General features: G+C 40.1%; 1 protein-coding gene across 11 annotated transcripts in view; it reads right to left on the bottom strand.

Annotated features, from left to right (window-relative positions):
- The window catches only part of CLOCK (clock circadian regulator), a 65610-nt gene extending 53033 nt beyond the window's left edge, over window positions 1–12577 (bottom strand). For 2 of the 11 annotated variants that reach the window (XR_005952499.1, XM_041402509.1), the window contains exons 1-2: window positions 12343–12576; window positions 2273–2374 (exon numbers count right to left, since the gene is read on the bottom strand). The gene's annotated coding sequence lies outside the window, so the exon portion shown is untranslated. Of the gene's footprint in view, window positions 1–2272; window positions 2375–11535; window positions 11751–12342 lie in introns of those variants that run through there. The other 9 variants (XM_041402519.1, XM_041402510.1, XM_041402511.1 and 6 more) reach the window with 9 other exon arrangements.
- Window positions 12578–14505: the final 1928 nt, after the last annotated feature.

The raw sequence follows: 14505 nt of genomic DNA, 5'->3' as shown, positions 1-14505 counted from the left end.
CCAAGTTTCACTGACGTTCAGTATACAAGATCCAAATAGATTTCCAAAAGATTTTGCAAATGAAAGAGTGGGCTTCTCTCTACATTTGCTAAATTTAGATGCAAACAAAAAAAAAAAAACTGATCTCTTTAGAGCAATTCCTAAAGAAAAACTGTCTTTTAAGAAAGACAACACTACACAAATTTTTACATGTACATAATCTGAAAATTTTAAGTATATTATATTGCCTTTCCATTTCAGAAAAAATATGGTCTTCATGTTTTAAAAATCTTACTTGAAAACCAGTATCAAAGATGCACAATGCACAGAGGTTTTCAGGATGCTCAAAAAGAAGTATTTAATAACTTTTAACCACACACAGCCTGTACTGTCCAAAAAGATCATTATGATAAAATAATGATCTTGTGAACATTAGAGAATGTTCACATAAAAGCAATAAATAGAAAAAGCAAAGACTAGAGAAAAACTGAATGAATAAAGTTGACAACAGTTATGGAAATATTCTGCTGAAGCAGAATGTGAAGGACCAAATCAACAGTAAATGCATGATAAAGTTAAGGAAAAGCACAAAGAGTACAGAAGAAAATCTTCTTACTCAGTGTTCGTACCTGACACTACAATGGAGTCAAGGAGATTAGACCTGTTTACTTCTCAGAGTCCAGCTAGAACATGCTCAGTAGCCCCGTCTACTTATGACTAAAAGGATTTGGAACGTATCTACCTCATCTGATTTGGACAGATGAAATGGATTTAGGAAATTCACTGAACTGGTACAAAACATATTTTCAGAAATCTATCATGCTGCCTAATGTAAGTGGGATAGCAGAAAAAAAATACTGAAGCATAACAATTTGTTTCTCCTAAAACCTTGAGTGCTTGCTCCAGCATATGCAGGTGCTTTATTTTTCCAGTGGCAAGATTTTCATTGCATTTTGCATCAAGAAAACAGTACGTTCTTCCCTCTAAACTCATCCTCAGACACAAGCTGATATTTGGTCGAATTTTAGGTGAAGGAGACATATAACAGAGATTTAAGTCTTAGTAAATTATAAGCAACTAAAACCAAGGCTCTGGAACAGAAAGTGTCAAGCATCATTAACTACAACCACTGCTACCTGTAATTCCATTCAGGACCATACTTCAGGTATGACCAGGCACCTCCGATGCATTACAAGCCACTAGGAATACAGGAAGGCTTTCTGCCAGCAAGACAAAATAATCCCATTTCAGCAAGATTGGCACAATGTCTGTTCTACATCAATAGATCAATTTCTTGGGATTTTTTTGACCCAGTATAAAAGTGTATGTTGACCCAGTCAAAAAAACAACAGACCCAGTATAAAAGTGTATGTTTTGACCCAGTCAAAAAAACAACAGAACATCTGAAAAATAACACCTACTTAAAAAGATAAAACATAAAAACACCTACAAAGTCTACAGAGGGCCATGGCCATGATCCTCACGATACACTGAATCAAAATCCCTTTGTTGCTCATAAACAAACTACCTTGCTGTTCTGTGCTTCTCTCTGTGTGATGCACAAAGCAATCAGCAACCTTACTGCAACATACAACATGGACAAATAGCGCAAAGAGGAAAATCTGCACCTCCTGGCCCATCCTCAGCTGGACAGTACAGTGTACAATCAAGGAAGCTGGGAGAAGCAACCCTTTCATAAACAAGGTGACATCTGAACAGAGATAGTGGTACTTGAACCCATTAAGATGGCATTCTTCTGCTATATCTTTACATGAATGGGGTATTAAGTCACCTCAACAAGAGCATCTGCAAAAAAAAATCCAAAACAAAACAAAAAAACCACCAAAAACCAGAAAAAAACAAACAAACAAAAAAACCCACACCACACAAAAAAACCAACCAAACAAAAAAACACTCAGAAAACCAGTGAGCATGGCAGTACATATGCTCATTCACTGCAACACATCCCTGGGAGAGATATTAATTTAGTCTCCAGAAACCACAGGGCCACATTAGCACGCTGCACTGATGAGGACAGGCCTTCATAAGGTCTGGGCTTTTCCTTCCTTCTAGTTCCTAAGGCAGCTCAGGTACAGTTCAGTTGATTCATTCCATGCTCCAGTGTACAGGATAAAAGCTTATAAAAAGTGTATTTGAAGTTTATTCTTGCCCACACACATCATTAATTTGAATCTCAAATTGAAGTGGAATGTCTACCTTGCCTGAGGTTGAAAAAGAGCTGTTTCTGCTTAAAGCATTACTGTTCTAGTAGCCATAATATCTACATACTTACTTAAATTACCTAGAAATACATTGTGCCTTGTAGAGTGGGTGGGTAGCATTAGTAGTCCAAATGTGATGTCATCTGAGTAAAAGTCTTCTTTGGCACGGTCTTCTGAAAAACAACAAAAAAACTCACAGTTTAATGAAAATTAATCTGTTCAAAAAAACCTTTTGGGGATGAGCCCTTGATTATTCCTGTTTTCTCTCCTGCCATTTCAGTAATTTCATATGCATCCTTATATTGTCAAAAAATTCACTTTCTAATTTTTCTATTCAATAGAATGACATAAATTCTCATGAAGGACAACTTCAACATTGCACACCACTTTTTATGTAGCTCTGGCACTGTCTGAAATCCAAACCCGTGAGACAAATGCAACAGCCCAATGGTAACACCAAATTTACAGACCTAACAACATCTACAAAACAGTAATATTACAACTACTGCATTACAATTGCTTTGGATTGTATTATGACATTGCAGAACATTAATAATACACTATGCAAACTTCTGGAAAGAAACTGCATCAATAAAATCTTAACTGTGTGTACTACGGTTCAAACAGGACACATGAACTACCGCAGCACACAACTGGAATTTCTTAGGGAACATGGCATGCAACAGCACAAGACTCCCTCCACTAATAAGACACCAATTTCATTAAGATGTGCTGAGCAAAAGCTAACTCTGCAATAGAAATTTTTACACACAAGCGCTCTACTTATTAAACGAAGAAAGAGCTCACCACCTGCTACAGATCATTAATTCTGTATTCCTATACCCCATGCTGTATTTTAAATACACATGCACCAAGTTGGTAATATCATCTAACTGATGATAATCCTGCTGGAAAAATCTACTGCTACTGACCCACTGCTGATATTTTCTATTCAGCACTCCCATGTGGCAAAGCATATCCTTTAAGGCAAACATAAATCTATTCCCTTCCATTGTATGCAAGGATTGACGGATTTCCTTTGACATGAAATACCCAAAACAAAGTAACTTCTAAACCCCTGTTCTTTATCACCTCGTCCCCCAGTACATACAACATAGAAAGAAGAAGCTGTCAGCCTGGAGAAGAAGAATGCCAATGTTTGAGGAAGATCTACTGCCAAGTCTAATGGGATAAGAAATGCAGACCATTATCACCTACATATCTATTTTTCTAAACGGTCAAATGAAATATGAAATATTAGAAATCAATTATTTGAATCAAATACCAGCACACAGATAAGAAGTGGCAAAATATATTCTACAGGGCAGGAAGCTTAGGTGCATTTTTAAAAAATCTATGCCAGTTTATGTAACTCCATCTAAATCGGCCATAAATGCAATTGTCTATATAAAGGCAGTACAAATTTAACCAAAATAATTTGGAAAAGCAATTTCCGTTATTTTAGTGGAAAAGGTTTGTGATACTTTTGACTTAGATAAAATGGTAGTGTGTCAATCACCATTGTTGCTAAAAACTTCTACTGAGTCCCTCTCTCAATTGTAATGAAATTCATATGAAGTCCTCCAGCTTGTAGAAAAGTTGTGTGTAATAGAAGGTAGCAACAGATCAACAGGAATGCCTGAGATGAAATTTTCAGGCACAGATGCCTGTTGTTTTGCCACTCACTTTAAAAGCAAGTCCGAGTGACAGCTAAATTTCTTGAAGGGTTACAAAAAAACTCAGAATTTGTGTCCTAACCTCCCTGCCAAACTGATCAAAACAGTTTCTCATATTCTCAAATCATTTTCCTGTCTCATTTTTTTTTTCTTCAGAAGAGCTAAACCCATCAACATAATTTGTAAGTTTCTATAGATCTTTTACCTGCTCTATTTCATAAAACCTTCTAGTTACTCTTTCTCTCGATCCAGACTACTTTTCTGATTTCATTATGCTTTCCAGATCCTGAAAAATATTTTGCTCCTTTTCCTCCAAATCTGTATATTATTTGGACTTGCTTTATGCTGTCTTTTGCTTCTATTTTCTCATATTACTTGTTGCTGATCTATCTTATCATCTTCTTAGAAATGAGAATTTGTTTAATTCACTCACTATGACTCGCTTATTAACTTGAATCCTTGTCCCCCTTTCTGAGGTCATTGTCATCATTTTCTATGTCAGTGAAATTCAGATCACAAGATTCTCAAGGCTGAAACTCTATCTTATTATCTACGAAACATCATGAAAAGCTTTAGGGCAGCACAAAATGTTTAGCTAATGCTTCTGAGCTAGAAAAAAAAGACTATATTAAAAAATGAAGTAGAACATTTTAACAACAAAAACACTTCCAGAAAAATGTATTATATGTAAAATTTCTGAGACATAAGAGAACTATCAGTGGAACTACCATACTAGCTCTGAACAGTAGTTCTCAAATACACAACTGCTAGCAGTAGCTTGATTACACATAATGGATGTTGCTGCTGTGGATGGCAAGAAAACCTTATTAAATCACATTACTACATTAAAACTGATCAGAAAGTGTGTGTGTGTGTGTGTGTGTGTATGTGTGTGAAAGAGAGAGAGAGAATCTGCATTTCTATTCTGACAGTTCTTGGAAGCTGTGATTCATGCTGCTACTTGCTTTTCTACTCACAGTAGAGGAAAACCCTGTTTCCTTTAGAGTATTTGTTGTTACTATGAAAACTACTTTAAAATAAGCACAAGTCAAAAACACCTATTTTGTGGTCTGCTATGATTTTTTTTAAATGAACCATTTTAATACTTGAAATCAATAAACTAAAATTTGTGAAGATGATGAGTCTTGACAAGTATATTTCATATTATACAGCAGAGAATTCTCTAGAAATGAAAGCAGCACAAGCTAATAAAGTTTTCTTCACTTTCACCATTACTAAGATTTTCAGTTTTTCTAAACCAACAAGCAGAACATCCTACATTTCTCTACTGAGACTTCATAAAAATCTTCAAGTTGATTTCAGTGTGCTGTTTATTATGATAAATAAGTAATGCAAATACAGGCCAGACAGGAAAGAAGTCAAGAAATGCCATTCTAGACAAAAATTCAGTCCCCGCTTTTAAACAAGTAACTCTGTGTTACAAGACAGAGGAGCGGGCTTACTGGAAATCTGATTTGGGAAATATTGTCTTTTGTTCTTATGCTGACAGAAAAATATTATTTTTATTATTATTTTGCTATAATGTCACACTACTATATTGTTGGTCCTCCTCCCTTTCCAAAACAGCCCAATATTCTTCCTGTCTCCTCAAGCCCTGATGACACATACAACTCCTGGTCTCCTATCCAACACAGACCCAGCACATGCTGGAAAAAAAAAAACAGGTCAGTACCAAAATCCCATTGCATTATGTCTCTCTCAAGAGAAGGCAGTGACACATTTCTCTCTACCCAGCTTGCCTATTTTCACAAAACCTGTGGTAACATTACAGTCTGTGATTTCCATCCCTCCTACAAACATGGCTACAACTGATCAGCTATTTCAAAAGCTACTGGTGAATATGTAAGGAAAGAATGAGAGAAAACAAGGAAATAGCATAAATCACATATTCTTAGGAAATCAGGCTTAAAAAAGGCAACTCCCTAAAGCTTTTAATCTAGGAAAATTTCCTAGTCGTTTATTGAGCCAAGGAAATAAGCAGCTTGTGGCAAAATATTTTTTTCTTTTTACAACTTCACATGTAGGTTTCAAATTAAGTTTTGGGGAACTAACATGGGAAAGTTGCCACATGAAACAAGACAGTTTTTTTCTCCTAATGTATCTTGAGGCTTTTGGATGACTGGTGAAAATCCAAGCATTTAATATATCTCTAGCAAGAGTAATCTGAAAAATTACATAGCTTCTACCTTAGCACACCAGCAGGAGTCTACATTCCCTGTATTCACAACCATCTTCTCAACAGCAACCTCTAAACTCTTGGAACATTGTTCTGCCAAGGTGCATGCCAGTAATAGCCAAAACTCAACAGGCAGTCACTGACATTACATTTAACATGCAATGAAATAGCCACCAAACACTTCAAAAACACCCTTAAAAGCCAGAAACCAGTATTAACTACTTCATTAAAAACTTTACTCAAACATAAAAATGGGGACTTATATTTTATTTATAACAGCAGCACGATTCTCAGAATTTGAAATATTAAATTAGCTGTATTAATGTGTTTTGAAGTACCTTTTTTATTAGGCAGTATTTCATACTTTCATTAAGACCATAATTTAAGATAGAAAAATATACATTTCCTCAGTGTTTCTAATGTACATTAGGAAACTCACACATTAACCTCCCACAAGAGCCACTTGGCCTCTATGTTCACAAATACTTGCCTCAGTGAAGAAAGTGCTGAAGCTTTCTGGAGATCTACCAGTTCAGCAGATAATGACATGCTTATGGGATCTGGGATCATTCTTCTGCAAGCCATGGAGGCACTCACAAACTTGTGGTGCTGCAGGCTAAAAGCTCTTGTAGATGAGGTTGCTAACAATACTACTCCCTGCCAGAAAATACTTAAAAATTCTGACATCGTGCTGGATGATCAGCCCATTCCCAGGTATTCCTCCTTTTCTAAGTGTCCCACAGCAAGACCACGACTAAGCAGCATGCTTAGCAAGTTCTATGGCTTGCTCCGGCTGTAGTAGACCCCAAAGCAGCACAGTCTTCACTAAAACAGGGCACAAAAAGGGGTTTCCATACAAAAGAATCTACAATTCTTAAGTACTAAAGCCAGGGAGAGTTGCATCATTCAGCAAGACTTTTTCAAAAATTAGAGATGCAAACTATATAAGCAACCAGTGAACACAGTATTTTGCCTTCACCTGTTTCTGGAGGCCTAGGACACAGGTAAGGTTAGTACTCACAAACCTGGTCCCTGTCCTTGTCATACACCTAGCTAAGCTCTTCCCATCAAAGCAGGAGCAACATATTCTTTTAACATGCTGGCAGAGGGGAAAAGATGGGCTCTCATTTTGTCCAGCAGCACAGTAACCTGGATCACAGAAACTGGAAAGCCAATCTCCAGTCTACCAATAGGGTTCAAACCCTAATCTCTCAGCAGGCTCTGCATTGCACTAGGAAGATGCATCAACTTCTCGTTTTAGTGGCAATTCTCAGAATATGGAAGCAAAAATAAAAAGTAAATCTTTACAGAGAAGCACCAGAAGTACGCATGCCTCTCTAAGGCAGCAAACAAGAGATGTAATTCTTGGGTATCAGTTTGTAATGGCATTCAAAATTTTAAATGGAACACAGGCCAGAATATAGGTATATATAATCTCATTTTCCTCGAAGAAAACAACTGGCCTAGTGTATCTCTTTAGCCTAAATTGACTTTAATTGTCTTGTCTGCAAGGAAAAGTGAGGTTCCAGGCTTTGGAGTTTTGTTGGTTTGTTGTTTATTTTGGGCATTTCTTTTTTTTTTTTTTTTACAGGAGACATGAACAAAACCTCTTCCTCCTCACTCCTTTGTGCTTCTGAACAAAAGGGAGAGTCACCACAGGGTTTTGGTCCAAGTCCAATTCCATAGGTGTGCCTGAGGTGTGGTTTGAACATGCCTTTGAACAAGTGAAGGCCTCATTTACAGATTGCCTAATTTATGAATAGTAAACAGATTTAGATGCCAAGATGCTTGGTTATGATAAGATTTTGGAAGACGTGAATGAGAACAAAACTTCAGTGTTCAACTTTGGAAAACTTTACTAGTGAAAACCTAGAAACCTCTAACACAGATACAAATTTTATTTGGGGCTGGACACACAAAACCCATCTAAATCAATTTTGACTCCTCCATATTTTTTTATGGATCTGGCCATACACCAAAATAACATACATCAAAACAATCTCGGAGGTACCTGCAGATATCCTTTTTAGTGAAACTCTAGAAAGACCTCTATAGAAGAATTATGTCACATATATTTATTTTAAAAATCCACTTCACCTGAATATGTCTTACTCCAAGAAGTGTTTTGTTTTAATGAAAGGATAATAGTCTAACACCATTTATCTCATGGCACCAGGCTCTCATTATCTGTAAAACGACATTAGCTTCACAATTGAAGCCTTCTCACATACTCTGAGATGATCACACACACAGTTTTAAGAACAAAGCATTGAAGTAGCCACATTTATTCCTAATTTGGATAGATTTTAATCATGAATATGAGGAATGCCCATAGTACATATTGAGCTTCAAAAGCATCACTCTCCAAACGTAAGTTATTATCATTCTTGAATCTCATATATATATATAACTAATTTTTAAGGATCTATATTTAATAAAATATTAATACTATTAATGATGATTTCACAATATACTCAGAACATCAGTAGAGAATAAGGAAACTTATTCACTGATTTTATTGACAAAATGAAACAGCTGGAAAGAGTCCAAAGTGTGCAGCTCTAAACTGTTAAAAGAATCTGTGAAGCCTTGTCATTTCCACATAATATTAAATACATGACAACCACAGAGGACCAAAACGTTTTATGTATATGATGATATATTCTCCAAGTGGCTAAAATAAAGAATTTATAATACACACAAAAAGTATGGTAAAAGAACACTAAGACTATAAATCAAAACACTCAGAAGTGAGGTATACCAAAATTAAAGTGGCTTTTACATGACAAAGGAATTTTGTGGCAACAGTAGGGATAGAGAATTCAATCCTTCAGGGCATCTGCATTAACCCCAAGTCTCCTTTCTCTTCTGTGATTTTCATGTCACATCTTTTAAGTCCTACAACAAATAAACAATGTCCGTCAGAGTTTCAAATTATTACAGATTCCCCCTGAGTTAACAAAATAACCAACTATCCTAGTAAGATACTTTCCCAGATGGACCACCTACAGAAGACAGTGAGGTACCTTCCTAACAGAGCTACCCAAATTTGCTTGCACCAGAGTTACAGAGAGACACTGAGACCTTTCATTTCAGATTCTGCTACGGGAATGAAGATGTGCTTCCAACACGTCTTTTTATTCCGAAAGACCACTCAAACTAAAATAATAATATCAACACTACCAACAATAATTCAATATTAGCTTAAGATGAGAGAAACAGCTGAATGGTTTGGCAACTGTCTGTAGTCTCACACTTTTTTTCGCCTCTGCAGATAAAGCTACTGTAAAACAGCCTGGTGATTCTCCTGGTCTTGTGCCACCCCTTCAGTGATGAACCAGTTCATTAACACTGAAAGGTTAAAAATACCTTGCAAAGTAAATAAACAGAAAGTAAGAATGGCAGGAACAATCACTACTGACCTTGCTATGCCACCACTTACTAACGACCAACCCTCAGAAACAGTTCTACACCTGCTTTCACATTTGGCCTTCACAGTTTGCAGTGTTCATAGAGAAGCTAGTACTTTAAAAAGGCTGAAACACTAAAATGAACTTTTCTTTACTTCAGAGATCTACCAAAGCCTTTGCCTCGAGAAAAACTAACTCACGACAATGTGATGAAAAGGCATCTTTCAGCTGTAATTCCACTTCTTCTGAATTATATTTTGTATTAAAAACTGTAGTAGGATACTAATTTTCTACTTAAAGAGGAGAGCTATCCATAGTCCTCATCTATAAAACCGAGCTAAACCATGAGGCACTGACAACAAATTACATGCATCTCCTGAACAAAAGCACAGATAAAAAAGGAGCTGCTTCCAAATGAGGAAATTACCTAGTGAAGTGAACGGCATTTTTGATTCACAACTATTTTCAATACAAGTTTATTTGTTTTTAATAAAAAATTCACAACTTTCCAAGTTGGTAAAAACATCTCATATAAAGAACATGTGGAGAAGGTGCGGGGCAATACCTCTACTACTATTTAATATCTTCAACTTTTTGCAGAAATTTAAAATAGAGGGGGAAAAAAACCAAAAGCTCAAAGCTCTTAAAAGCAGCAATTTCTTTTGAAAGACCAATCCAACCACAAAGATTCATGACTTCTGTGAAATGCTATACTAAGAAGCTAATTAACCAACCCTGCAAATTAAATTCAAGGTAATTACCACTCAGTTTTTAAATTGCTTAGTACAAAGAGAGTAAAGTTACCTACAGCAGAGGTTTGGGGGTTCTTAGAAGAGCATTAGTAATGAAAACGCACTGCTTTCCTCACATTCTTTTATTTTACCTAAATGTGTTAAAACTTCTCCATGCAAGAACATGAAGCGGAAGAAATAAAAAACAAGACATGGCTGAATGGCACCTTAAACTATTAAATATCAACCCGGAAGTTTGGGGGTTTTTCCCTGTTTGAATTGCTTGTTAAGAAGCAGTAACCCTTGCCTTACCAACAAAATTCTCAGACAAAGTTGTCATACTCTACAAAAAGAACCTAAATCAAATACATTATGTCTGGTAATCTGAAAGCAGTGTCTGTAACGAGTTTGAGGAACTGTCTTAAGTGGACACATATGAAAATTAATAGCTTAATTTATTAAAAATTAATAGCTTAATTTATTTAAAAATTTATATAAAATTATATTTTAATATAATTTATGAAAATTAATAGCTTAATTTATTAAAAATAGCTTAATTTATTAAATTTATTTTAAAATTTAATTTATTAAAAATTCTACTTTCAAGTAGAATCCCTCTATTACAACAATCAAATGCTGTCCAATTTCAAATAACAGGCCCAAACCTCACACATATTTACAAACAAAGTCAATATTATTTCTGTAAAACAACAGCAACTGTTCATACTGAACTTTGCCAGGACTACCACAGTCGAGGTGTATTTGTCAAGTATTTCTTTCTCTAGGGTATTTGCTTAAACAATCCTCTTGCCTCCTGTCACACCTGTTAGCCATAGAAATTACACAGGTTAAATATAACCACATTAAAAAGAAAAAACAAAAACACAAAACCATGGTAGTTAATTTTAACCTGGATCATTTCCTCAAGCTAGTTACGGGACACAATTCCACAAACCGTTGTGCTGGAGCAGCTGAAGCAAGGAAGAGGCAGGCCAGGTCAAGTCAATACTGCCACCAAAAGCACTGTTTGTCAACCACTCATTTAAGAAAAAATACCTACTTGAAGGATTCAGAGCATCAGGCTCTATGATCGGCCACTCTGCCTCTACATGCAGTTTCATATTCCAGCCAAAAGCATACCCGACTTTCCCTGTGCCTCTTGGAAGGTTAACTCTTATCGGCACATGAAAACAACGGCCTTACAAAAATCTCACGGCAAATATGTTTGATTAGTTCATAAGCACGCCTCCTCATGGAAAAAAAAACATTTCCAATTTATATCGAGGCCTAAAGTATCTGGAATTTGAAAGTGAAACCAACCAAAAATCCTGATCCACCTTAACCCAAACGCAAAACTGAAGTACCACGGATTTCCAGTCCCTCGCTGGCGTTCACACCTGCATGCACGGAGTATTTAACGCACTGACTTTAAGGCCGCAGTAATCCGAAAAAGGACCGGGGGCTACTGAGAATCCCTCAGGTTTTACGAGCGTGAACACGCTGCAGTTATCGCAACAAAGTTATCGGAACCAAAAAAAAAAAAAACAAAAAAACAAAAACGGGGGGGCGTAAAAAAAAAGCCTTCAAGCCTGCGGCGCAACCCCGCAGCTCCAGCCCACCTGCCGCGGGGAGAGCGCGGGGCACGCTCTCGCCACCGCCCGGAGCGCGAGGCCCCGCAGAGCCGTCCTGCCGCGGGGAGGGCTCGGGGCCGAGCACCGACCGCCGCCCCGCCGCCGTGTAAACACCCGCGCTCCGGAGCGCTCCTGTGCTGGGCGCGGCCCGGCCCGGCCCGGCCCGGGGGATGCCGGGGAGTCCTGCGCCCGCCCTGCCCGGTTCGCGGGCGCGGAGCCAGGCGGGCAGCGCTCCGGACGCGCCCGGGAGTTGTGACAGGAGCAAAGTGGGTCACCGGGCCTAGCGGGTGCCCCGCGAGCGCCCCCCGCCCCCGGCCGTGCCCGCCCAAGGGCAGCCGCTGCACTCCCACCCCCCGGTTCGCGGCGGGAGACACACGCCGGCGCTGTCAAACTTCCACCGCTCCCCTCCGCGCCGTGTGCCCGCCTTCCCCTCGCCACCGCACACCGGGGCCCGGCGGGTCCCCCCGCACCGCCCCGCGCCGCGCTCGCTGCTCACCTGGCCCCGCGCTGCCGCTGCCCGCCTGCGTTGCCCAGGGCGAGCGTCGCTCCCCGCGCGCAGCCCCGCGCCCGCCGCCCGCCGGCACTGCCTGACTGAACCTCCCGCTCCTCCGGCGGCGGCACAGCAGCACCCGGGCCCGGGAGTCCCCCCGACACCACCGCGCCTGCGCCGCCGAGCCCCCACCGCCGCCGGCCGCCGCGGCGCCTCGCGCCACCGCGCGTGCGCCGGCGCGCACTGCAACCCGCGGCACCCCGGGACCGCCGCCGCCGCCGCGCGTGCGCAGGAACGGCGCACCGGGGAGGTGATCCCCGCTCCGCGCGCGAGCCTCGCCACGCGTGCGCAGGGGGGCGGGGGGAGGGCTGCGTGTGCCGCGCAGGCGCGGTGGGCGCGCGCCTCCCTGACCTCGGCTCACCTCGCCTCACCTCACCCCGCGGCCGCGGGAAATGGCGGCGGCGCCGGGGAGCGGGGGCTGCCGGGCCGGAGAGACTGCGGGCACCGGGCACCGTGCTGCAGGCGCAGAGCCGCCCGCCGAGCCCGCGGAAGCGGCTCCGCTGAACGGAGACGCTTCCCCGCCGGCACGGTGAAGCCGGCACAGAACGCGGTCGCGCGCGCGTTCGCAAAGCGCCATCCCCGGTCCTCTCCGGGAAGTGCGTCCCGAGGTGTCCAGGGGTTCAAGGAACCCGTCCCAGCGGAGGTCCGTGCTTTCTTCTTTCCTGTGCATAAACGGGTGAAATTCCCAGAGCGGCAGAGACCAGACGTGTTTGCCTCAACCCTTTTGTGTCTACGAGGCTTTTAACACCGTTCGATAATATGCGGCGACTATTTAAACATAATGTTTTCATCCCTGCAACAGAACATTGCGGCGAACCGTTCTCTGTAAAATAAAACGCTCAGGAGTAATATTGTGTAAGTAATCCCAATTTTTTCTCTCAGTTAAAAGGATTTCATTTTTCAGTTGATACCCGAGTAGCAGTGTATCTAAAAGTATCTATAGAAGTTTAATTCGTGTTTTTGTCTAGAACAAAACAAAGAATTTGACTGCAAATTGTAATGGATTTCCTTTCTGGGTTACTTTTCAGGTAGTTCAATTTTCCCATTTGATTCACAATTGTGACCAAAGTCTTAGGAAAAGATACTGTAGGGTCAGGAGCTTCCTTACCAGTAGTGCTGCCAAAGAGCTAGCCATGAAAGAATTCTGAAAAGAATTAGTAAAAATACTCTACTTTTGTTACTGATTCATAATATTCTGATTCCAGCTTTCAGTTGAGGAAAATGTAACATAAGGAAAACTAATAATATCTCTTGCAGGAGATAACACTCTTTTGATGAAATGTAGTAGAACTAATAGGATACAGCAGGAATGGAACATCTAGGAGAAAATGTGATAATATTTTCAACAAAAAAGTGTCATTATCAGAACAAGAATATGGCAAAGAAACCAGGAGGCTACAAATTACTTCAGGTTGTATCCATCGAATTTGCCAGAAGATCTTTAGTAACCAGTAATAATTCTTCAGAAAAAGTAGGGATGATGCATTATCTCTTCACACCTTGCATGAATAGGAGCATAACACCTACTTACTACAATGTTGCAGTGACAAACTATGCTTTGACAAGATCAAAACAGGCAACACAACTGTGGAGATGATACACATTTGCATTTTCTGCCAAAGCTGTGGCCTAAACGAAGTCTTTTTTTTTAATGGTACTTCTATTTTGGCAGTATTTTGTAGGATCCTGAAGGAACAGGACAGTTTAGAGATGGTGTGATGATTTTATGAAACTATTCTTCTGCTAGAAATACTCTTGCTCTGTTCCTGTCGTCAGTGTGACTTTGCTGTGTAATGATAGTTCTGATTCACTCACACGGGTTTTGTGAGAGCCAGCACAAGTTCTAAACAATGCTGAATTAGGAGCAGCAGATCTTTTGTGAATTGGTGAATGGTGGGACTGCACTGAGCTGGAAATGCAGAAATTTCCAATGCACTTCCATGAACTATAGCCATGTTTCCTAGAGAAATGCCATTGCCATCCTGTATGAAGCATTTCAGAGCCATAGAATGACCACCTGCTTAGTGTGTTCCTTTTTGATCCACACTGGCCTGTTCAAAAGAGAATCTGTTTGAGGAAACTGGTACTGAAACTAAATTTCACATCAGA

This window comes from Onychostruthus taczanowskii, unplaced genomic scaffold, assembly GCF_017590055.1.
Source record: "Onychostruthus taczanowskii isolate IOZ18803 unplaced genomic scaffold, ASM1759005v1 scaffold2, whole genome shotgun sequence".
NCBI classification, from domain to species: Eukaryota; Metazoa; Chordata; class Aves; order Passeriformes; family Passeridae; genus Onychostruthus; species Onychostruthus taczanowskii.
The sequence above is the reverse complement of the archived record's forward strand: the minus strand, read 5'-3'. Positions and strand labels throughout refer to the sequence as shown.